The sequence below is a fragment of the Aptenodytes patagonicus genome, chromosome 1, assembly GCF_965638725.1.
Source record: "Aptenodytes patagonicus chromosome 1, bAptPat1.pri.cur, whole genome shotgun sequence".
NCBI lineage: Eukaryota > Metazoa > Chordata > Aves > Sphenisciformes > Spheniscidae > Aptenodytes > Aptenodytes patagonicus.
In genome coordinates this window covers 184,197,345-184,218,976 of record NC_134949.1, presented here as the reverse complement: position 1 = coordinate 184,218,976, position 21,632 = coordinate 184,197,345, and positions in this window count along the sequence as shown.

Below are 21,632 nucleotides of genomic sequence, written 5' to 3'. Positions count from 1 at the left end.
GCTTCCTTGGTTTCTAACACATCCATAACCCTTGCATGTCTGCTACTGCATGGATCTCCACCCCCTACCTCCACTGTGATGTGGATGTAGCAGACCGAAGGACCTCGCTAGCACACTGTCCCTCAAACATTGGCATGCTGCCCTCAGGCTTATCTCTAACAAGCCTGGTTTTATCCCTTTCCCCCTTCAAATCTGATTTAAAGCTCTTTCAATGAGCCCTCCTAACTCCTGTGCAAAGATCCGTTTCCCCCTTTGAGACAGGTGTACCCCGTCTGCCGCCAGCAGACCTGGTGTCGTGTAGACCAACCCATGATGAAAAACCCCAAATTTCTTCCTGTGACACCAGGCTTGGAGCCAGGTATTGATCTGCTGGCTCTTCCTGTTTCTTCTCTTATCATTCCCTGCTACTGGAAGGATAGAGGAGAACACTACTTGTGTTCTTTTATTACAGATGTGGTCTAATGAGTGCTGAGTAGAGGATGATCATCACTTCCCTTGATCTGCTGACTATAATCCAGTTAACACAGTCCCAGATGCTGTTGGCCATCTCTGCTGACAGGACACACTGCTTGCTCATTTTCAGCTCGCTGTCCCCCAAGGGCCCAGCAGTTTTCCTCAGAGCTGCACCCCAGTCCCTCAGTTCCCCAGCCTGTAACAATGCCAGGGTCTCCCTTCCCAGGGGCAGGACTTGGCATTTGTCCTTGTTGAGTTTTATTAGTTTAATAACAGCTCATTCCTCCAGCCTGTCAGTACAGACCCATGTGTGCAGACCCAGTACTTCTCTGGTTGACTCCATGTATGGAGAACGATCCATTAACCACAACCTTCTGAGCCTGATCATCCAACCAGTTTATTGTTTATCTGATTGTCCACCCACTAAGTCCATAATGTACTCACTTTGACACAAGGATGTTGTGGGAAGCAAAACTGAAGCAAAAGACATTGCCTACTCTCCCTTCTTCTATGAACCTGGTCATTTCATCACATAGGACAGTCAGGATGATCAGACATGTTCTATGCTTTATAAGGAACTCCTCCCACTCCAACTGAAATCTTCTGGACTGATGTTTTCTCATCTTTAGGCAGATTATGTAGATTTTCAGAAGTCAGAGGCAAAACTCCCATTGATCTGACATGGTCAAGGTTTCATCTGCATATCTGTTCCTAAAAAAGCTAGAAAAATACCTCCTATGGAAATCAAAACTGATTTTCTATAGGGAAATTTGCTATGACAGGAAGATTTTGCAAAAATACATGCATGCATTTTAGTAATTTATGGATGATCCCTCACACTTAAACAGGGGCTTCAGTTACTGCAAAGTCAAGTCATTGTATTTCAAATATGATACTAATGAATTGGGATTTTTCTTCTACAAATTCACCAGTTTAGACTAGGTTAGCAAGGTATTATACTGAAGAAACAGGAACACTGGGGCTTGATAACTATCTGAAATCTAAATATAGTCTATAGTAATTACTTAGGGTGGGAATAATTTCTTCTACTTTCAAATATATACAAATTAATTGTGTAAGTCTAAATTCCCTTAGTCAATTCTATATAGCAGTTAAATAAACTCCTCCAGGATGTGATCCATCTTTTCTTAAAATGGTATCTAAGATAAATAGTATTCTTACTCTGTGGCAGTGATTTTTTTCTTTCCACTGACTTTAAAGAAAGCATAAGGACCTTAGTTGTCTATGTTAGATGAGATGAATTCTTCCATTACATTCTACCTGTACAATAAATGAAGAAAGGTACCCAACTCCAGAGGACAAGCCATAACATTTGTTATACGTAGGCTATGATGATTTTTCCCTTGGTGTTGCCTCTCTCTAGATTAAAAAGAGACTCTACAAAACTACCTTAGCCTAAACATGCAACTAAAACTATATGAGACTAGTTCCACTCTTGTCATAGCCAAATCTCTTCGGCTCTGTCCTCTGTGATTCATGCTTGTTATTTCCTCTCATTTTAATTCAACAAGAGTGTACTGGGTCTGGCTGGGATGGAGTTAACTTTCTTCAGAGCAACACATATGGTTCTGTGTTTCTGATTTGTGGATAAAACAGTGTTGATAACACACCAGTGTTTTGGCTATTGTTGGACAGGCTTTCTCTTTATCCCACTCTGCCCCCTCAGCAAGTAAGCTGGGGTGAGCAAGAAGTTGGGAAGAAACACAGCTGGGACAGCTGACCCCAATTGGCTAAAGGGATATTCCATGCCTTACAATGTTTGGGATGCTTTTGACTTGGTTTCTTTCAGTGTATCAGTCTGATATACCAATAAGTTAAAGCCCAGCTAGAGACCATCTGGAACTTTTTGGAAATTTACTGTGTAAATGGTGAGGTAATTGCACACAAATGTAAAATTCCTGCAGTAATTTCAGCTGGTACTTTTCTTCTGTTATTCTGCATATTATCCATTCTACACAACAGAGAGTTTTCTTACATTGGATTTAGATCCAAAACTGAGTGAATGAATGGATTCCTATAAATGTACTGTATAAATACAAGTGTTTATTAACATCATATGAAGGCTGACACTAACATAATAAAAATGATAGTAACATATAACATAAAGTTCTACTTTTTTTTTTTTTTGGCTCAAGCAGAAGAGATTTATGTAAACAACTTTGTAATCCGATAACATATATGTTAAACTAATGTTCTCCCATGTTTTGTTTTTCATATTTAAACTTCATCCTTCTAAGTCTAGAAAATTAAAATCAAGACATACTTTCTGAATTTCAGATAATTTCCTTTCTGAATAATAGCTATTTAAGATGAAGCAAAAATGAATACTGTGAATAACTTTATGCATTTGAAAATCATGCTTTCATTGAATTGTTAATATCTAAAAATAGAGAGACTTTTAGAGGAAAGGCTACAGAAACAGACCATGCATTTTAGTAATACAGAAAGTGTCTGTAAAACATTCTGAAAACCATGAAATTAAGATGATCAGTAGATCTTGCCCCACTGCATGGGGCTTCAGATGAGAAAGCTGGTCAGAGTCACAGTCCCTGAGTGTGAGGCCAATCTGGTCTATCCAGCAAAGAAAGCACCACGTGATACTGTGCCATTCTGACCTGAGGAATACTGCCTCCTATTTTTTTTGCATCTTCGTATCACTTCTAGATGGGGTACAGGGTTTTCAGTAGACATGCGATCATAGGTTCATGGCTTTACATACATGCACATTGTGGTGTAATTTCTGCTAAGTTTACAATGAGTGTACAACTACTGTTAATTAACATATTAAATCTATCTGTCATCCATGCCAGCTTACCAGCTTTCCTCAATGCTTTGTTTGAAGTCTTTGTATTATACAATACTATACGCTGCAGTATTATAAGGAAAAGGAAAATAGCTAATGGATTTTGTACATTCTGTTTTGGAAAAAAAAAACACCTTACTGTTAAAAAAAATATTAACCATATTCTGCTTCTGTTGCTCATAGTGAATGCTACCTTATACCACACTTTATAAACAATCTCACAGCAACTTACCTCTTACCGAAGTAAATTTGATTCAGTATCTTCAAAATACATGGCTTCAATGTGGAAAAGACCAAGGATAGGATTCAACTCCAGAATGTGTCTACCCAGTGTAGATGCCAGATTTGTGCGATAGCTAGATGTCTAAGCTGTCATTACTGTCAACAGAGCCTACGACAACTTGATTCATAGTCTAAACACAAAAGCCACCCGTGATGCCATAGGATATCAGAGCCTTCTGCTTAAGGCTGTCAGACCAGCAGGTGATCCCTATCTTTCTGGAGTGTCACCTGAAGAACAGTCCAGATATCCTAGGATATTTCAAATCTCGTATATGTCTAAGGTTAAGAAGATGAATCAAGTCCCTGCATTTAGTCAGCAGAGGAGGTCTTCAAATTCCCCAAGGCTTGATTCAGTTGCCTACAAATAGACAGTTTCTTCGCGCTGTTTGAAACTTCATCAAGTGCTGTGCAGTTGCCTAAACTTAGAAACCTGGTGTCATTTTAAAAGCAATAGACTAATCCACCTAACTCCAGCTGGTTCTTTAGAAAGGTTCATGTCTTCCATAGGTCCTGTTTCTTACCTTCCAGCCTCATGGGGCATGGATTGCATATTTTAAAGCTTCTCAAATGGCTCAGGACTCTTATGTTTCAGCAACTGAGTCACAACTTCTTGACCATATGCTCTATTTGCCTCTTGGTGTCTGAAATATTCGAACAGAGCTAAGAATTATGGCTAAGGACTTATAAAAGACCAGCCCCCATCTAGAACACCTTTGGGGGATTAAGTTGATATCCTAGGGCACCTGTGTAGCCACATTTAGATGTCTGTATTTAGCATATGTAGTCTGAAGTTTAATTTCCCTCTATTTTTGTTAAAAATGGCTTTTCTGAACATGAAAATGAAAAATAATTATTTCCTATTTCTTTATTTTTCAGAAAACTGGAGGATTCAAATAATGTGTAGAGGTAAACTAATAAATTGAGAATTCTAACCTTAAGAGTTGATGACATATACATTCATATTCCATATTGTTTTGAGTTTAAGACCAAATAATGTCAGTAAGAGGGCTCATGTAGGTGTAACTTAGAAAGGGAAATAGAATCTTATACTAATGTTTAATTTTCATAATCAATGGGGAAAAAAGACAAGTGAGGTAATGAATGATAGATTTCAGAAGTAAGTTATACTTCTTTTCATATCATTTTTCTTAGTTTACCACAGGGAAACCATCATTACACATATAGAATGATGCGTATGACACACAGAAGTATCTGATCCAATGAGAGCTTTTAAAGACTTTTTTTTTTTTTTTTTTTTTTTTAGTATGGCTAGATACTTCTGATGCTGTCAGAAGAAATTGCAGAATAACGTGGCAACACCTCTGATAATTTTAAGTGAATCCATTTTGCTGCAGGTAACAGTTATCCTTTCTAATTCACTGTGGCTTTCAGCATTTCCATGACAGAAAGTCTCTATCCTTAGAATGCAAGCGGTTTTGTCATATCAAGAAATGATATAGAAGTAGTTCTTATGGGAGGGTACATAAATGAGTCTAGATACACACCGCTAAATGACTCTGTCCCAAGAAAAGATCCCCAGTCCTCAGGCTAAAAGATACAGGGTACCTGACATCCACTTTAAAACAGCTTGGCTACATTTGTAGTACATAACATTTATAACTGGGACTCCCAGGCCCTAATAGCTTGCTGAATATACACTTAAAATGCAATTAAACACTGAGTCCTTGCTAAATTTTTCACCTAAGCTCCATCCACAAAACCCCAGGAATCTGCTGTTGTAACAGAGGGACCATTTTGCTGTGAGAACACAATTGCTGGTCTTTGAAGAGCAGGGAACAGAAACTATAAATTACTTTAGTACTTTGAGATTTTAAGTCAAAAGGAAAAATAGTCTGGGAAGAAGACTAAATTGGAGGAAGTAGGGATCAGGATTCACGAGAGCCTACAAATGATTAAAGTTTTCTTACATAAAGTACCTTTATAAAGAAAACAACTACTACAGATAGAGATTAACTAGAACATCTTAATTAGATCATCATGATTACTTGGCTAGGGATTTAATTAGAACAACTACAGCTATGGAAAGCAATCAAGAAAATCAATTAAGATTAAAAGCAAACAGAAACTTATAAAAACTCTAAAAAATAGTACCTGAAATCCATGAAAAGGATGGTTAAAACTAAACTCTGTATTTAATTCAGACAACAACAGTGAACTCAGAATTTTGTGCAAGATGCTGAGTACCAAGCTTGTATTGTCCCACTGAACTGTGTTGTCACATTGTGGATGTGACCTTAAATATATTTAGAAAGGAATGTATTTGCAAATGTTAAGTTTAATCATTTTATCTTAGGTACAAATTAGAAAATTTAGAACTGATAAAAAATCATGGGTCTAATCTCTGTAGCACTGACCAAATTTTTTACCTAGAAAAAAACCCAACCAGCTTACCTGTAAGTTAACTGCACACCTTGGTTTTTTTCTATCATGGAACTTATGGTTTCAATTTTCCAGCTCTTCTGTTTCTTTTGAAAGATTATAGAATTATTTATTCATTACATAGCTTCTCCAGATTTATTCTTAGTATAGATCTGGTTGTCTTATGGTTCTGAAGTTGGTTACATCAAACTAATTGCCCTGGATCAATTACCCAAAGCATATTACAGTGTGCTTTAATGCATTTAGTATTTTACAGTTCACCTTTCCTAAATAACAGGTCCTTAATTTTACAATGCATTTACTTATATGGTCTACTAGAATCTGAGTTTGTTGATTTTCAAAATAGTTCATCAAGTCTTCAGTGTAGCCAGGTTGAGGATGTGGATTTTATTTTATTTTATTTGAATGGTTCATTTTAATTTTTTCCTTTGTATTACGTATTTTTATTACAGCACATTTAACAGATGAGCAAATTGAGAATATGTAATTTAATAGGTACAGGTTTTATTATTATTTTTTAATGCTGGTAGAGGATGTAAAAGCAGTTCTAGAAGTGGATGAAATGTTAATAAAATGCTTTGAAGTGGTGCCCTACATAATTGATGCACATTATTATTCTCAGCATTCTGTATTTTCAAGCTATGAGAAGTCTCATTGCTATACTTAATTTCATAGAACAATCTATTTTCAGATTTACTTGTGACTCCAAAGTTTTAGCAAAGAAATATAATAATTGCAAAGTGAACAAAGAGTCATCTTGATCTTTGGAATGGATAAATGCAGGGTACTTCCTTACTACTGTCTTGGAAGAGCTTCAGGCTCTCTGGTCTGGTCTGAGTACGTGCCCTGGCTTTGTCCTGACCTTATTGGGGTGAGACATAGGCATGTATCAAGATTCCTTCCTCTTTCCCCCTAAGTCTTGAATTGAGCACAAAGCAAGCTGCAGGTTATGAACCTTACAAGATCTACCACCGGCTCCAGCTCATCTCCCTATCTGGTGGGTCCAGTCATATTCTGCAGTTTCCTAAAACTGTGTGTGTGCACTTCCTGATAAAAAATGTCCAAATGTGTAGAAATCTCCAGAAAACAATTGTCAGACCTTGAAATTTAGGATATTATTATACACTTCAAAACAAAACCTATTTCTGGTTTTAGATGTTTAAAAGTTACTCCAGTAGAAATTAGTGCAGATTTGAAATGGAAGAATCAGAAACCATTTTCTAAATCTTCTTCATGATCTTCAGAAATCAGTAAGTACAAAGATACTTAAGTCCCTGTTGAAGTGACTTATTTGTGTGAATATGCTTTTGTTTGGTCTTTCATGACAGTAAGACATTTGAGTAGCACCGTTAATTAGCATAAGACACCATCTAATATCTCTGTTGTTTTTTTTTTTTTAAAAAAAAGGCTATCTGATGGAAACAAGTTATTCTTTTTAATTTGATTCTTCTTATTTTGAGTTGAATTTACTGCAATAAAATAACCCCCAAATTACTTACTCCATCGGTTTCCTGTGAAAGTGTATTGCTGATCACCCCAGCGTACTGATAACCTTCTAGCCAACAGAGCTGATCTATAGTTATTAATTTTTTTCGTTGTTGTTTTCTATGCCTGCTAGTAGAATTGTAACAATGCCTGCTGGCTGAAAAATTAACCAACTGAACCCTTTCACATCTGTTTCTCAGTAGGCTAATGAGAAAATGGGTCTGACATCCTCACATTTTTTTTCTTGCTGAGCAGTCCCAGCAGTGGGAGAACAAGAAAATACAACCTTCTGCAGCCATTTCATTCCATTTTCCTTAACTTTGTTATAGACATATGGCAAGGTAAAATAGATATTACTTCCAATTACACAAAATATTGCATTCATTTGAATGGAAGTTCCTGCTTCGAGCAGAATTTATGGAAACAAATTGAAAATTGACAATATAATTACCAATGCTAACAATAACAGTACATCCCTCCTTTGGTTTCTCTTTATATAATATATAGAATTGAAATGAATACAAGGTTGTTATTCCTATCCTCCCTTTCATGAGTCATAAAAAATTGACCGATCTTTTCTATGCCAGTAATTCCAACTGTCATTGTTCACTTAGATTTTTAAGTAGCACCCACAATTTTCTTTTTATGCTGCCCTTAACAGTGAAGGAAGCACCTTGTAAACATCTAGAATGATCTCACTCCTTTGAAATCCAAAAATGCAAAAAACAATTGTATACTAAGTTAACTGTCTACTACAGTCTACTGTCTACTATTATACCAAAATTTCCTTCCCAGTTTTCACAAACTTCTTGGTTGCTTTTTTGTATCTCCTTCTTCTCACCTTTCAGTTCATGATACTCTGGGATTAGATACTTTGTTGTTGTTGTTTGCTTGCTTTCCATTTGCTAAGCACAAAACACAACAGTGTTTACTTGTAGACAGTGTTATCTGATGCTAATAAAAAAAGTTATACATAACAGCAAATTACAGAAATTCTCAATAAGCAGTAAACAACTTTAATGTAACCTATTTATTGCTCAAAAATACATATAAAAATATTGAGTGTAACCTGTCAGATACAATATGCAATTCTTATTTCTACAGCCACGCTGACGAACATAAAGTATAGTTACTATAAATTTATAATTAACAGATTCATATTTTCTATATTGTAGAACTAGAAGTGAAAATGAATTTCAGTTAAAGACATTTTACCAAGGTAGCCACATAACATCAAGCCCTGATTCAGTCAAGAATATTTTAAAATAGACTGCAGTTCTTAGAGCTTCCTCATAAGAATGGATAAAGCAGAAGTAGAAAGAAAGAATTACAGAGTTCACTCATGCCATTCTGGAGAGTCTTATCATTTTATACTCAATTTTACTTTTATTCACCAGGAAAAGGTGAGCTAATCATCTGATTATTTATGGCCTTAAAGTCCATGTAAGTAAAAACCTAAAAGGTGATTTATGATCTAGAATAATATACATTTTGGAGTATATTTGGTTTCTAAGGGTAGATACTTCTCTGGTCAAATACAGGGGAAAATGTGTTGCATATGGTTCACAAGTGTGACAGAAATAAATATCTAAAGTCTTTTCAAAAGTAGTTTCAGAAGTAATCCCCAAATAACCTAACTGAGGTTTACTAGGAAAAAGGAATAAATGTTTCCAGTATCACTAAAATAAATATTTTAAAATAGATTTGAAGAAGAAAAGCAGAATTTACTTCAGTTTCAAATTTACAATAATTTTTTCCCTTAAAGATATTCTAAGATATGTAATTTCCTCCCCCCCAGTTTCCAGTATTACCACTGGAAAAATGCTACAGCATAGCAACCCTTCAAACCAGTAAACCCTTCAGTTTACTGGTGTAAACTCCTTACATTTTGTTTAGTTGCTATCAATCTTATAACAAAAAAGAAAAAGAAAAAAAATGTCCAAATCATACTACAGGCTATTAAAATTCTCCAATTATGTTTTATAAAAAAAGACTTCTTCAGTTACGGCTTTTGTGTGAAACATATTCTCTCTGAAAAAAATGTAAATACACATAAAACTAATCAATAGAATGTGCATGATCATACCTTTAATTACATAATGCTAATCAATATAGTGAGCATAGTCAATATAAGATAGACATACAGTTTCATAGTTCCAACACTAATTAGGAGACTCAGAGAAAAAGTGTACAAAAACAAACAAAATAAGGTGCAGGGAAGGATTTAAATGCTAAACTTCAATTTTATTACTGTAGTGATGACTAAGACAACTATCTAATACTCATATTCAAGACACTAAATATGTATTAGGGTTCAGTAACAAATATTTCATCACGTTGCAACAATTTGGAATGACTGCTACTCAACCTCTTATGACTGAAAAAAAATCTAAGTGTTTTCACTGGGGTCCCTGAATACAAGAAAGACCTCAGCTACCACAAGTCTTAGTGCACGCAATGCAGTTTACCAGTTTCTTCTAGGAACTAGTTTCTTGCATTGGGACTGATATTCCTGCTTGTCACCCACCTTATACATTGGGATTTACCTCTGTCCTACCTTCAACTGCTGCTACCGAATCTTAAACTTAACCTCAGAACAAGGAAGATAAAAAGGGCTGTAACCTTTTTACTACCTATCCTGGGATAAAAATTATTGCCTGTCTTGTTGGACTGACTTCTGGAACAGAGGAATGGAAGTAAAAAATGCTGAGTTCTAGCAGTTGCAATGATGAGTTCTCTAGCACTCTAATCTTACAGCAGTTCAACAGTATTCTAAATATTATACAATCCTCATATAGTATACAATCCTTCTCTTTATTTAATCTTTCAGTATTATAATTTCTTTCCTGCTTCTCTCACATAATTTTTCTATAAGTCATTATCATCTCCTTTAATTCCTTAAACTGTTCCGCTTCTAAATTTGATTTGATCCACTTTTAAGCTGGAACTAAACTCTAACATACTTAGAGTTGGCCTTGTGCCTTATTTAATTCACTTCTCATTCCATTTTTAACAAATTGGAAAAAGCAGATCTCGTCATTGTTTTCAGTAAGATCGCTGCGAGAGTAGATCACTTTTTATCTGAAATAGCTGCCATCAGGTGATAACCGTAGGTGAGTTGTAGCGACACAGGTCAGAAAAATTTAAAAGGTCAACCTGAGAAAGGCTTCCTGTAAAAATTGTTTCAGAACCTGCAGAAAAAGAGAATTTCCAAGTGATTTATTATAGACAGGTCCATTTTGTCACAAGAACAACAATCCCTTGCATATGACAATTTTATGTCAGGACAAGAGAAGAATCTTTGCTGGATGTTTAATGAAGTAGGTTTTTTAATGGGAACTACAAGACAAAAAAACCTATCATGATTATTCTTTAGCCAGTAAACAGAAACCTTGCAGAAAATGAATAAAGAAATGTTTGATTTTTTTCTTCTATGTTCCCCATTTCTAAGCTACTCAATATTTAACTGACACCTTGGTAACATAATGTTCTGCTCCATTTGAGACTTGTATCAAGTCTCAATAAAGAGACTGGGCCTTGGATTTATAAAGGTAGTTAGATGCATATCTCCTGTTGGTTCAGAGTATGGTTCTTCACCTAGGTAATTTGTTCCAAATGAGTAAGGAAATGAGCTGCAGGTCTCTGCTTGGTCTTGCATTATTTCAGTATGGGACTAATCATAGACAAAGTAACTTGCCATCATCTTCTACCTGGAGGTTGTGCATTAAATGCTCAAAAAACCTACTCAGTATGTACAGGAAAGGTGTTTGTTAGTTTAGAGGCTTTGTATTGACAGCAAAGAACGTAAAAGTGTATAAAACATCTCAGAATGGCCTGACATCAGGAAATTTCTAGAAACAACTTGTTTCTAAGGGAAAGACCTATGAATATATTTAGAGTCAGAATAAAAATGTATTCTGTACAGATACTTTTTTTTACTGGCAAAATACTCATTAGTCATGTAAAATTTTAGGCAAGTTTATTGACATTTATACCTCCATGTGAAAAGTGAGTTTTGAATTGGCATTCAAACTAGCAAAATATCTATAATCATTTGGCACAGCTACCATGTGTTCTTTTGATCTTCTACTTTTTTCATGCTACACTAAAACATTTCCAAACCCACAGTTCATTTTAATCACCATCATTATCATTTTATCCTTTTTCAGTGGATCATATTTTAAGAAGAAGAGGAATGTAGGCCAGAGGTTAAGTTTCTGCTCCAGGAACTAAAGGCTGCAGAGACCTCAAAATATTTCCGTTCTCTGTCTCAGATTTCCCACACAAGCTTTGGGCCAGACCAAGATTAAATATTATGCTCTGTGTTTTTCTCTGTACCCTTCCTGATGACACTCATGATTTGTTGTCTTTGTTTCCTGCCAATGCAGACTGATTTCAGAGCACTGCCTCTGTTGGGGTCCAAAATCTCTTTCCCCAGTTGCAGCTGCCTGATCTGATTTCATCATCACATGGGTGTTTAGGCAAGTTTAGCCTGTGTTTACAGGCACATGGGTAATTTTTAGTTATTGTTTTCCTTAATTGCATTGATATATGTTTATTCATGCTGAAGTTTAGTTGAAAAAGCCTAGACTCATTCATAGAACTGGAGATTACATTGGTCACTCCTTCTGTCAGAGTAGTGATAGTGATGCTGAAATTACTGTTGTCTCACTGTAGCTCTTTTTAATGATAGGTTACACACACATTGGTCACCAGTTCTGCAGTTTCACATTTGATGATTGTCAGATATCTCAGGCAGATGCTGTGCAGCCCTGATGACCTACTGTCATCTAACTTCTCTGTTTGATCAAATGCTTTCTATGTATTTCAATCTGATCTAGCTTCTCTGACCTATCTTTGAGAAAGGGTATGACAGCTATGGGAATATACATAACAAAAGACCAATCTAAAGAACCTACAGAGCCTTTCTCCTATGGCCTTTTAATCTGCCATTTCTACAGTACAGCAATTGGAAGAATCATTACTTGTAAGCTATTATGAACTGCTGCCCAATTCAAATTGAAATTCTCTTTAAACTAGGAAAATTGAACATAGCTGAGCTCTGGTTTTTCAGGTATGGTTGTTTTTTTTTTTAATTTGGAAAAATAGTAAAGGCATTCTTTAAACAAATTCGAGAGCTTCAGCTTTTGACAACAGAACCCTACTGCTACCCCTTTACTCATTAACCATCCACATTCATCTCCTTTTGAACGACACTTCATGATGATGCTTACACTATTCTTCAAAAAATGCCCAGCAAAAAGGTTTGCAGAGCTGAAGATAAGACTGTATAAATATTACAATAATTTAAAGAATGAAAACTTTAATGGCTATTATAATTTATTTGTTACTGTGAACTTAACTACTAATTATTATTTAATTATAATGCAGTGGTACTGACTGAAAAAAAAAAGCTGTTTATCTATGAGAACTCTGATTAATAGTTAACTGTTATTGATAGAGTTCTTTCAATACTGATGTATATAAAAGGACTCCAAAACTTGATATTTAGGTTTTTTTCCTACTGGCAGTTTTGCTATGCGACTGCAAGAAGTTAAGCTGTTTGCTTAAGCAACTGCTTCCATTAAGATAAGAAGCATGATACTGCACTTGGGCTCTGCTTGTACTGTTGAGGTGGTGAATAAGTCAAATAACACTGGCCAAGCTATTCCTCTCTTTGTGCCTCACTCTTTCCATCTCTAAAAGACAGATAAGTTACTGTCTTTCTATATAAAGCACACAGATACTTACTAAATGGAAAATGCTGTCAGTACTGCATAGAATATAACTTAAATCCTTAGCACAAAAAGCAGCAAAAATAACACTTCCTTGTAAGAAAGCCACATCAGATATACTAGGACAGGTTTTATGTATAAATTTTATTTCTCTGTAAGTGATTGAAGGGAATTTGACATTGTCTCTGTTTGTTAGAAAGAAAAGAAGCTGAAATTGGTGGGAACTTCACTGTAAGGGAAACCTAAGAATTCTAAGTGTGGAGTTAGAACAGTAGCAAATCATTGTCTGACAAGCAGTGCACTTTTATTTGTCCAGGAAGTGGGGAATTAATGTTGGTTTGAATCATTCTATCATTTCCAGTACTCAGATGAGGCTTTGTGCAAGTGTAGCTTAGACTTTTAAGCCAACTCCTCTTGCTCTGGCCATAGCTCTGAAAACTTTCATTAAATGTTGGAAGACAGACATCAAATCAAAGAGAAATAGAAAACTGCATTTCATCTAGGAAAAGGTGAACTGAATGTATATTCCATTTAGGGCATGATTCACCTCATTATGGCAGAACAACTTGCTGCTGTCAAGTCCTCTGTTTCATAGAGAAAGGACAGATAGCAGTCTGGCATCTTACCACAGTGCAGCGTACTGAGCAGAGTGTCTTGTCTTGTACTCCCTAGCATACCAGGATGTAATTCCATATCAGTATCCTTGCCAGAGCAGCAGAGACAGTTCAATGAGTTTGGGTGTTACTAGTTTGCCTTCAAGTAGGTTGTTTCACACATTGGATGAACTGTCAAAGCACCAGTATTTAGTAGAATGTTTGTATTTGAAAATGAGTTATTTTAAGCAGAGCTGGAAAGGTGAGCTGTGATGCACAGTGAAATAGCTAGTCTGCTTTGGTACTAAGTTTGGGAGCTGTTATACTGGGTAAGAAAATAAGTGCAAACAATGGCCTAGTACACACATTGAACTGCCTGCATGTTAATGTTTGGGTTCATTTTGCCTTATTTTAAGCACGTACCATGGGAATCCTTCTGGATTTCTGGAGTTCAATATGCTCACTATATTCCAGCCTCAAGCTATTCATGAACAATCCTCTTATTGTATCTTGGTTTTCACAAATATGATATTGATATATGTTTGTTGGGAAATGTGTTGTACTGCATGTACGTCTCACCCAGATAGCAGGGGGGAACCCAAACAAATATAGATACTGTCTGATTTCCGATGTTTGAACTAAGTGTCCCCCTTAGTTTTTGATCTCTTTGGAGAAATAGGCAACCTGACACAAAGAAGGAGCTCAACTTTTCTTAAGATAAAGCTCTCAGTGTCTCAACTTAAGGGCATGAATCCAGACCTTAGCTAATTCACTTTGTTTGGAACCTACTTATGCTAGGCATCCCTTTTTTGTCAGACAAATAAGAAAGACTCTCCAAAGGATAATTCACACTGTAGGTATACTGAATCACTAGAAGTTTTTGTTTCTGCCTACAGAAGGAATCCAGAGTGATTAGATTCCACACAAGCTATGTAAGAACATACAGGTATGTGGTTTAAAATTGTTTCTTAGGCCTTACTATGTGTAGGATTGTTTAGACTGAAAAAAACCCAAACAAACCCCACCCCCAAAAAAACCCAAATAAACCTGTGACTCTTTAGGAAGTAAATTAAAACTAGTGACGTAAATTTTGGCCAATTTGAGCATGTAGTTCCTAACACAAAATTATTTTCCTACTCCCCCCCTCAAAAATGATGGACATTTATTATTGCTTTCAGTTCATAGTTCCACCTTTTTTTTTAATTCCTAAGGTCTGCAGTTCAAATGAGAATACTCACTGTAAAAGAAGAGAGATTGGTGAGCTAATATTGGAGGTGAAGATAGAGATTTTAAGGACTAAGCTGAAGAGAAAAGATAAGTCAATGAATTCTTCAATTACTTTTTAAAAGAACAAGTTTTCACCATTTAAAGTACTCTGGTGCTTTCTGTGAATATTGTGAATTTAACTAGAATTTAACTACACAGTCTTGTCCTGAACTTAGAATTTAAGCAATAAAGAAGCAACTGCTGGTTCCCAGGTGATAGTTCAAACAGCAGAATGTGTAGACGGTGACCAAAATGTTTTCTAAATGGTATTCTTCTAGAGAGCTTACAGCCTTTTATCAACTTAAGACTTAATGTCCTGGAGCTACATACTCCCTGTACTGTCCTGGGTAGACAACTATGACTACTCTCTGAAAGAAAAACAGGGCAGTGGTGAATGAGCAGGCTAGCAGCATTCATATTTTGTTTTCAAGGTTAGTTGGTAGAATCCTTGATTTTTTGATGTAATGGTCTAATTAGGCACTGAGAAATGCTGCAACTTTCTGGATGGGATTTGTTTCTTCTAACTTTGGGGACCTATAATGTAAAAGTCTACATGTAAGCAGTGCCATTAAATTTGCTGGAGATCGAGGGCTCATTTCAGTTACCTTTAAATAGGTGTCTAGTCTCATTGAGATGTTCTAAAGTATCCAAGATACCCCAAAGGAGCTGACATTTATAACTCTGAGTGTCTGGGAAAATTTGGCCTTCTGCAGTAATAGCTTGCATTGGGTATAGATGGCAAGGCTTTGGTGGGGGGTGGGGAGGCTGCAAGGGCGGCCTCTGTGAGGAGAGTCTGGGGCGGCCCCATGCCGGATGCAGCCGGTTCCAGCCGGCTCCAACCGACCCACTGCAGGGAACGGCTGAGCCCCTCAGATGAGTTGGCACCTTTGAACCAATCAGAAGAGTATGTGGCTCCTTTTCCTTGCTGTGGCAATTGGTAAGCAATCTCCCTGTCTTTATCTCAACCCACAAGCTTTTTCATTCTTGTTCTTCCTATTTTTTTTTCTCTTTCCCCATTCCACTGAGGAAGGAGAGTGACCAAGTGGATGGTAAACCACCACACAGCTGGGATAGAGGCAGGACAGGACAGTGTAGGCAACTGAATTAATGTTTTAGTTGTTACAATCAGTGTTGTCTAAAGATTTATTCAAATTACTAAATGACATGGGATTATTTTAGAGTCCTATGTTGAGGCAGCTGAATCACACCTTTACTCTGTATAAACCTAAAATTAGCTGAACTAAATCCTATCCTCCATGTGATTTAGACTAGGAATTCATATCAGTCTTATCCCAGAGGAATAGGTTTGATTTCAGTCAGTTGGGTATTCTGGAATAAGATATTTTCATTGTCTGCTTATAAACCTGTCCTCTTTCTATTAGTTAATTTGAATATCCATTACACCCAATTGTGCATATCTGAGAGAAAAAGATTAACTTTTAATTCTGTTAGGATGGTTGTCCTATAGCAGATCTGTGTTCAAATCCATTGGTGCAAGAAAGTAAAATGATGGATTTCTACTTTCCAAGAATATTCTGTATTTAATTAACTACAATAAATTATTTTTTGCATTTTTTTCATGATAAAATAAAACCCAAAGTTTGCTGTCTGGGTGTAAGAGAATATTTTTGGTTGGTAGTTTCAAAAAGTTTACTTACTACTTTTGTATCACCTTGATTTTCCCTTTCTTCCCATTTCCCACTCATTTGCTTATGCAATTCTTCGCTCAGTAACTATTTCTGTGAATTCCTTCTTTGCTGTCTGTCTCATCTAAAGAATGAAAGAAACTGTACAGTCATGCCTTTCTGCGTTGTCTGCTGCTTCCAGTGTGTTTACAGCTATTAGATAAGCAAGAGAAGTGAGCTACTGATCCTTGTAAATGCTTGTAGAATAGCAGTCCTCAAAGACTCCAGGACAGGAAATTTGTTCCAGAAGAATCTACTGGGCAAAAGAGACAGAAAGGATCCTCTTTATTCTTGCTGCCTATTGAATTGTCATAGCATCAGGAGTTCACGGTGCATAAGGAAACATTATCATAATCCTATTTAGTACCTATAAGGTTATTTTCATACTTAGATGCAGAAGTTTAGTATTAAAAAATAAAAAGCATATTTATATTCCTATTATAAGAGATGGAAAGATATTATTACTTTATTCATGGTCACCAGAGAGAGTCTGGAGGTAAAAGCAAGTCTCTGACTTGTTGCCGTGGTTTAACCTCAGTCGGCAACCAAGCACCACGCAGCCACTCACTCACTCCCCCCCACCCCCCGGTGGGATGGGGGAGAGAATTGGAAGAGCACAAGTGAGAAAAACTCGTGGGTTGAGATAAAAACAGTTTAATAATTGAAATAAAATGATAATAATAATAATATGATAATAATATGATAATAATAATAATACACAAAGCAAGTGATGCACAGTACAATTGCTTACCACCCGCCGACCGATGCCCAGCCAGTCCCCGAGCAGCGGCCCCCCCGGCCAGCTTTCCCCAGTTTATGTACTGCGCGTGACGTCACATGGTATGGAATGTCCCTTTGGCCAGTTTGGCTGTGCCCCCTCCCAGCTTCTTGTGCCCCTCCAGCCTTCTCAGTCAGTAGAGCATGGGAGACTGAAAAGTCCTTGGCTGGTGTAAGCATTACCTAGCAACAACTAAAACATCGGTGTGTTATCAACTTTGTTCTCATCCTAAATCCAAAACACAGCACTGTACCAGCTACTAGGAAGGAAATTAACTCTATCCCTGCCGAAACCAGGACACTTGTTGAGATTGTTGTCTAGCTCTATCTCTTTCACAATCCTCCTTCTTTCCAAATCCTCCAACAGTATATAATAACCAATAGTGTGGGGCATATAATTAAACAGCTTTTCATGTTTTCCATTTAAACATTGATTATGATAGATTAAAAATGTTTGGTGAAGATAACATATAGCTCCCTTCAGTTAAAACTAAAGTAGAAGAAACAATTTGTCACTGAGTTTAGGTAACCTTATATTACAGTCTCCAGGGTGAAATAACATTATTGGAGTTTACAATATGAGCAATTCAATTTTATTTTCCCTTTATGATGGGTCGACCTTGGCCAGCTGCTAGACAACCACCCAGCTGCTCTCTCAGTCTTCATCCTCAACAGGACAGAAGGAGGAAATAAGATGAAAAAGCTCATGGGCCAAGATAAAAACAGGGAGTTAATTTACCAATTACCATCACAGGGAAAACAGACTCAATTTGGAGAAAATTAATTTAATGTATTGCCAATTAAAATAGAATTGGATGGTGAGAAACAAAGAAAAAAATTGAAACAAGTCCCCCCCCATCACACCCCTTTTTTTCCCTGACTCAACTTCACTCCTTCCCTCCTGATTCTTTTACCTCCCCCTCCCTGACCACTGCAGGAGGGATGGAGAATGGGGGTTGCAGTCAGTCAATTCTCTGCCTCTCCTTCCTCCTCACACTTTTCCTCTCCTCCAGTGTGGGTCCTTCTGACAGGCTGCAGTTCCCTCAGGAAAAAATATCCACCAGCATGGGCTTTCCATGGGTCACAGTTCCTTCAGGCCATATCCACCTGCTTTGATGTGGGGTCCTCCAGGGCCTGCAGTGGACTTTTTGCTCTGGCGCCTGGCACACCTCCTACTTCTCTCACTTTGGTGTCTGCAGGGCTGTTTCTCAGACTTTTTGCTTCACTCCTCACTACCTGTGTGCCATTTTCTGCCCTTTCTTAAACCTGTTTTCCCCGAAGCACCACCACCTTGGCTGAGGGGCTCAGCTGTGTCCTGTGGTCAGTCTGTTGGAGCCGGCTAGAACCATCTGTGTCCAGCATGGGGCAGCCCTGGCATTGCCTCACAGAGGCCGCCCCTGCAGCCCTCCACTACCAACACCTGGACACTTACACCAAATACATACTTTTTCTTTTTTGTTAAGAATTTGAATTAATATAGTTTTTTCTGAGAGTAGCTTGAAAGATGAACAATTCAGGAAGACACTTACTGAACTTTACCATGAACCTCTGTCAAAACACCTGTTTGTATGTAAAGCACAGTGTACTTTGATGTTACTGAAGTGTTAACCCAAGCCACCCAAAAGACTTCAAACTTTAATGTTTTTTTTTATTATTCCTGTAAAACTAACCCTCTTTAAGAGCTATATATATTTTTTTTAAAATCAACTATTTTTACATGTGTTTAATTTCCCATCAACATTTATAAATGAATGAAATTCTACTTAACACATTTAATGTTGGGAAATCTTTAAACGGATTTGGAGTTTCAGTTGAATAAGCTTGCCAAACCAAGGATGCCTATGAAACCTACTCAGCCTGAGTGCACTGTGACAACTAAATAACAACTGGAATTTACTATTTTAATGTAAACACTTTGTAAAGCACTTTCTAGGCCAAGACAAAAACAAGGTTGTAAAGTAATCCTCCTTGATTACCTCATGGATTTTGATAGCTGCCCAAGCAGGTATTTTTACTTTAAAGAAATTATGGGGGTTTTATAGTGCTAGGTATTCAAGCACTCCTTTGTTACATGGTTTGTACCCCATACAATTAGATAGCATTAAAAAAAGTTATTCCCTGAAATAACATAGTGGTAAAGTTCTTTTATGTCCTTGGCCAAGTAGCTCCTGGCACAAAATAAAGATTATTAACCTCTGCCAGACATGTATCCCAGGTATTCCATGTATGATCAGACAATCCCAAACTCCTGATACCAATGGGAAAACCTGGAACAAAACAGACTTACCCTCAATGGAGGAGGATCAGATTAGGGAATATTTAAACAAACTGAACATATATAAATCCATGGGACCTGCAAGTGCTGAGGGAGCTGGCTGATGTAACTGTGAGGCCTCTCTCAATTATCTTTGAAAGGTCATGGCAATCAGAGGAAGCTCCTTGTTGCGAATGGGTGATTCAGATCGCTTAAAGAACTACTTTGTATTAACAAAAGTGGTTTTAATATGATGTTGTAAAAGTGCAACTTAACAAAGTTTGATGGCAAGGTTCACTCTATTACTGTATTGTTCAAATAATCATTTGAACAATGATTCAAAACTACCAGGGTACAAATCAAAGTTACCAAGACACAAATCAAGGTTACCAAGACAAAATCAAAGTTACCAAGTCACAAATCAAAGTTACCATACTACAAGGTTATGTGGGATATCGGTCGCTTACCAAAGTTCTGCCTTTGGTGAAAGGTTTCTCTGCCTCGAGGAGCAAACTTGAAAGGCGTCCCAGATCAAGCAGAGATCACCATGATGCAGCCAGGGTGCTTAACCGGGAGAGCTCAAAGAAGTCTCATTTAGGCTGTCATATTTATGGAATAAAGTGGTTGGCTTGCAGTCAAATTACATGCGATGGGAAAGGTATGCATGAGACTCCTTGTACCCACAACTTTCTTCATTCCTTGATAAATGAGTCTTGGAAAAGCCACCTGCTATTCATGTGTTAGTCACATGATCAGTGTTCCAAGCTCATATGCATCGATGCTTACTGTGTCACTCTGCTCCTTTGTGTATTTTCAGATAACAGATTGAAACTAGAGGAGTTCTTGGCCCGTTTATGGCTTAGGCCTTTACCTCCTTTGGAGCCTGTACCGAACTACTGCTAGTTTGGTTAAGGGGTCGAGTGCATCTGTCACACTCTTCAGGACTGAAAGAAAGTCAATATCACTCCTATCGTTGAGAAAGGCAAGAAGGAGTATTTGGGGATCAGTCTCAGCTTTCTCTCTTGACAGGTAATGGAGCAACTAATCATTGAAACCATTTCTAAACACATGAAGGACAAGAAACTGAATGGGAGGAGTCAGCATGGATTTACACAGGGGAAATAATTTCTGGCCAACCTGTTATTCTTCTACAAGAAACTGACTGGCTTGGTGGATGAGGGGACAGCAGTAGATGTTGCTTATCTTGACTTTAGTAAGTTTTTTGTCAATATGTCCCCGTAACAGATGCATAGACAAACTGATGAAGTATGGACTAAATAAGTGGGCAGTGAGGCAGATTGAGAGTGAGCTTGAACCACTGGTTTCAGAGCGTTGTAATCAGCAGTGACTGCATGGAATCCAGTCACTAGTGGTGTACCCAGGGATTGATACTAGGGCCAGTACTTTTTGACATCTTCATTAATGAGCTGGATGGTGGAACCAAGTACACCCTCATCAAGTACACAGATGTGATACAAAGCTGGGAGAAGTGGTTGGTACAACATATGGTTGTGGAAGATGCTGCCATTCACATGGACCTGAACAGGCTGGAGAAATAGACAGCGAGGAATTTAATGAAGTTCAACAAAAGGAAATGGCAAGTCTTGCCCCTCGGGAGGAATAATGCCATGTCAACCTCCTGGAAAGCAGCTTTGCAGAAAACACATGGGGGGCCCTGAAGAAAAACAAGTTGGACAACAAGGGAAGGCTGAGGAGGGATTTTCTCAGTGTATATGGGAGGGAGTAAAGAAGAGAGAGCCAAAGTCTTTTCAGTGGTGCCCAATGAAAAGACAAGAGGCAATGGGCACAAACTGAAATATAGTAAAGTCCACTGAAAAGTAAGAAAAAAATATTTTACTGTGAATATTATCAGATACT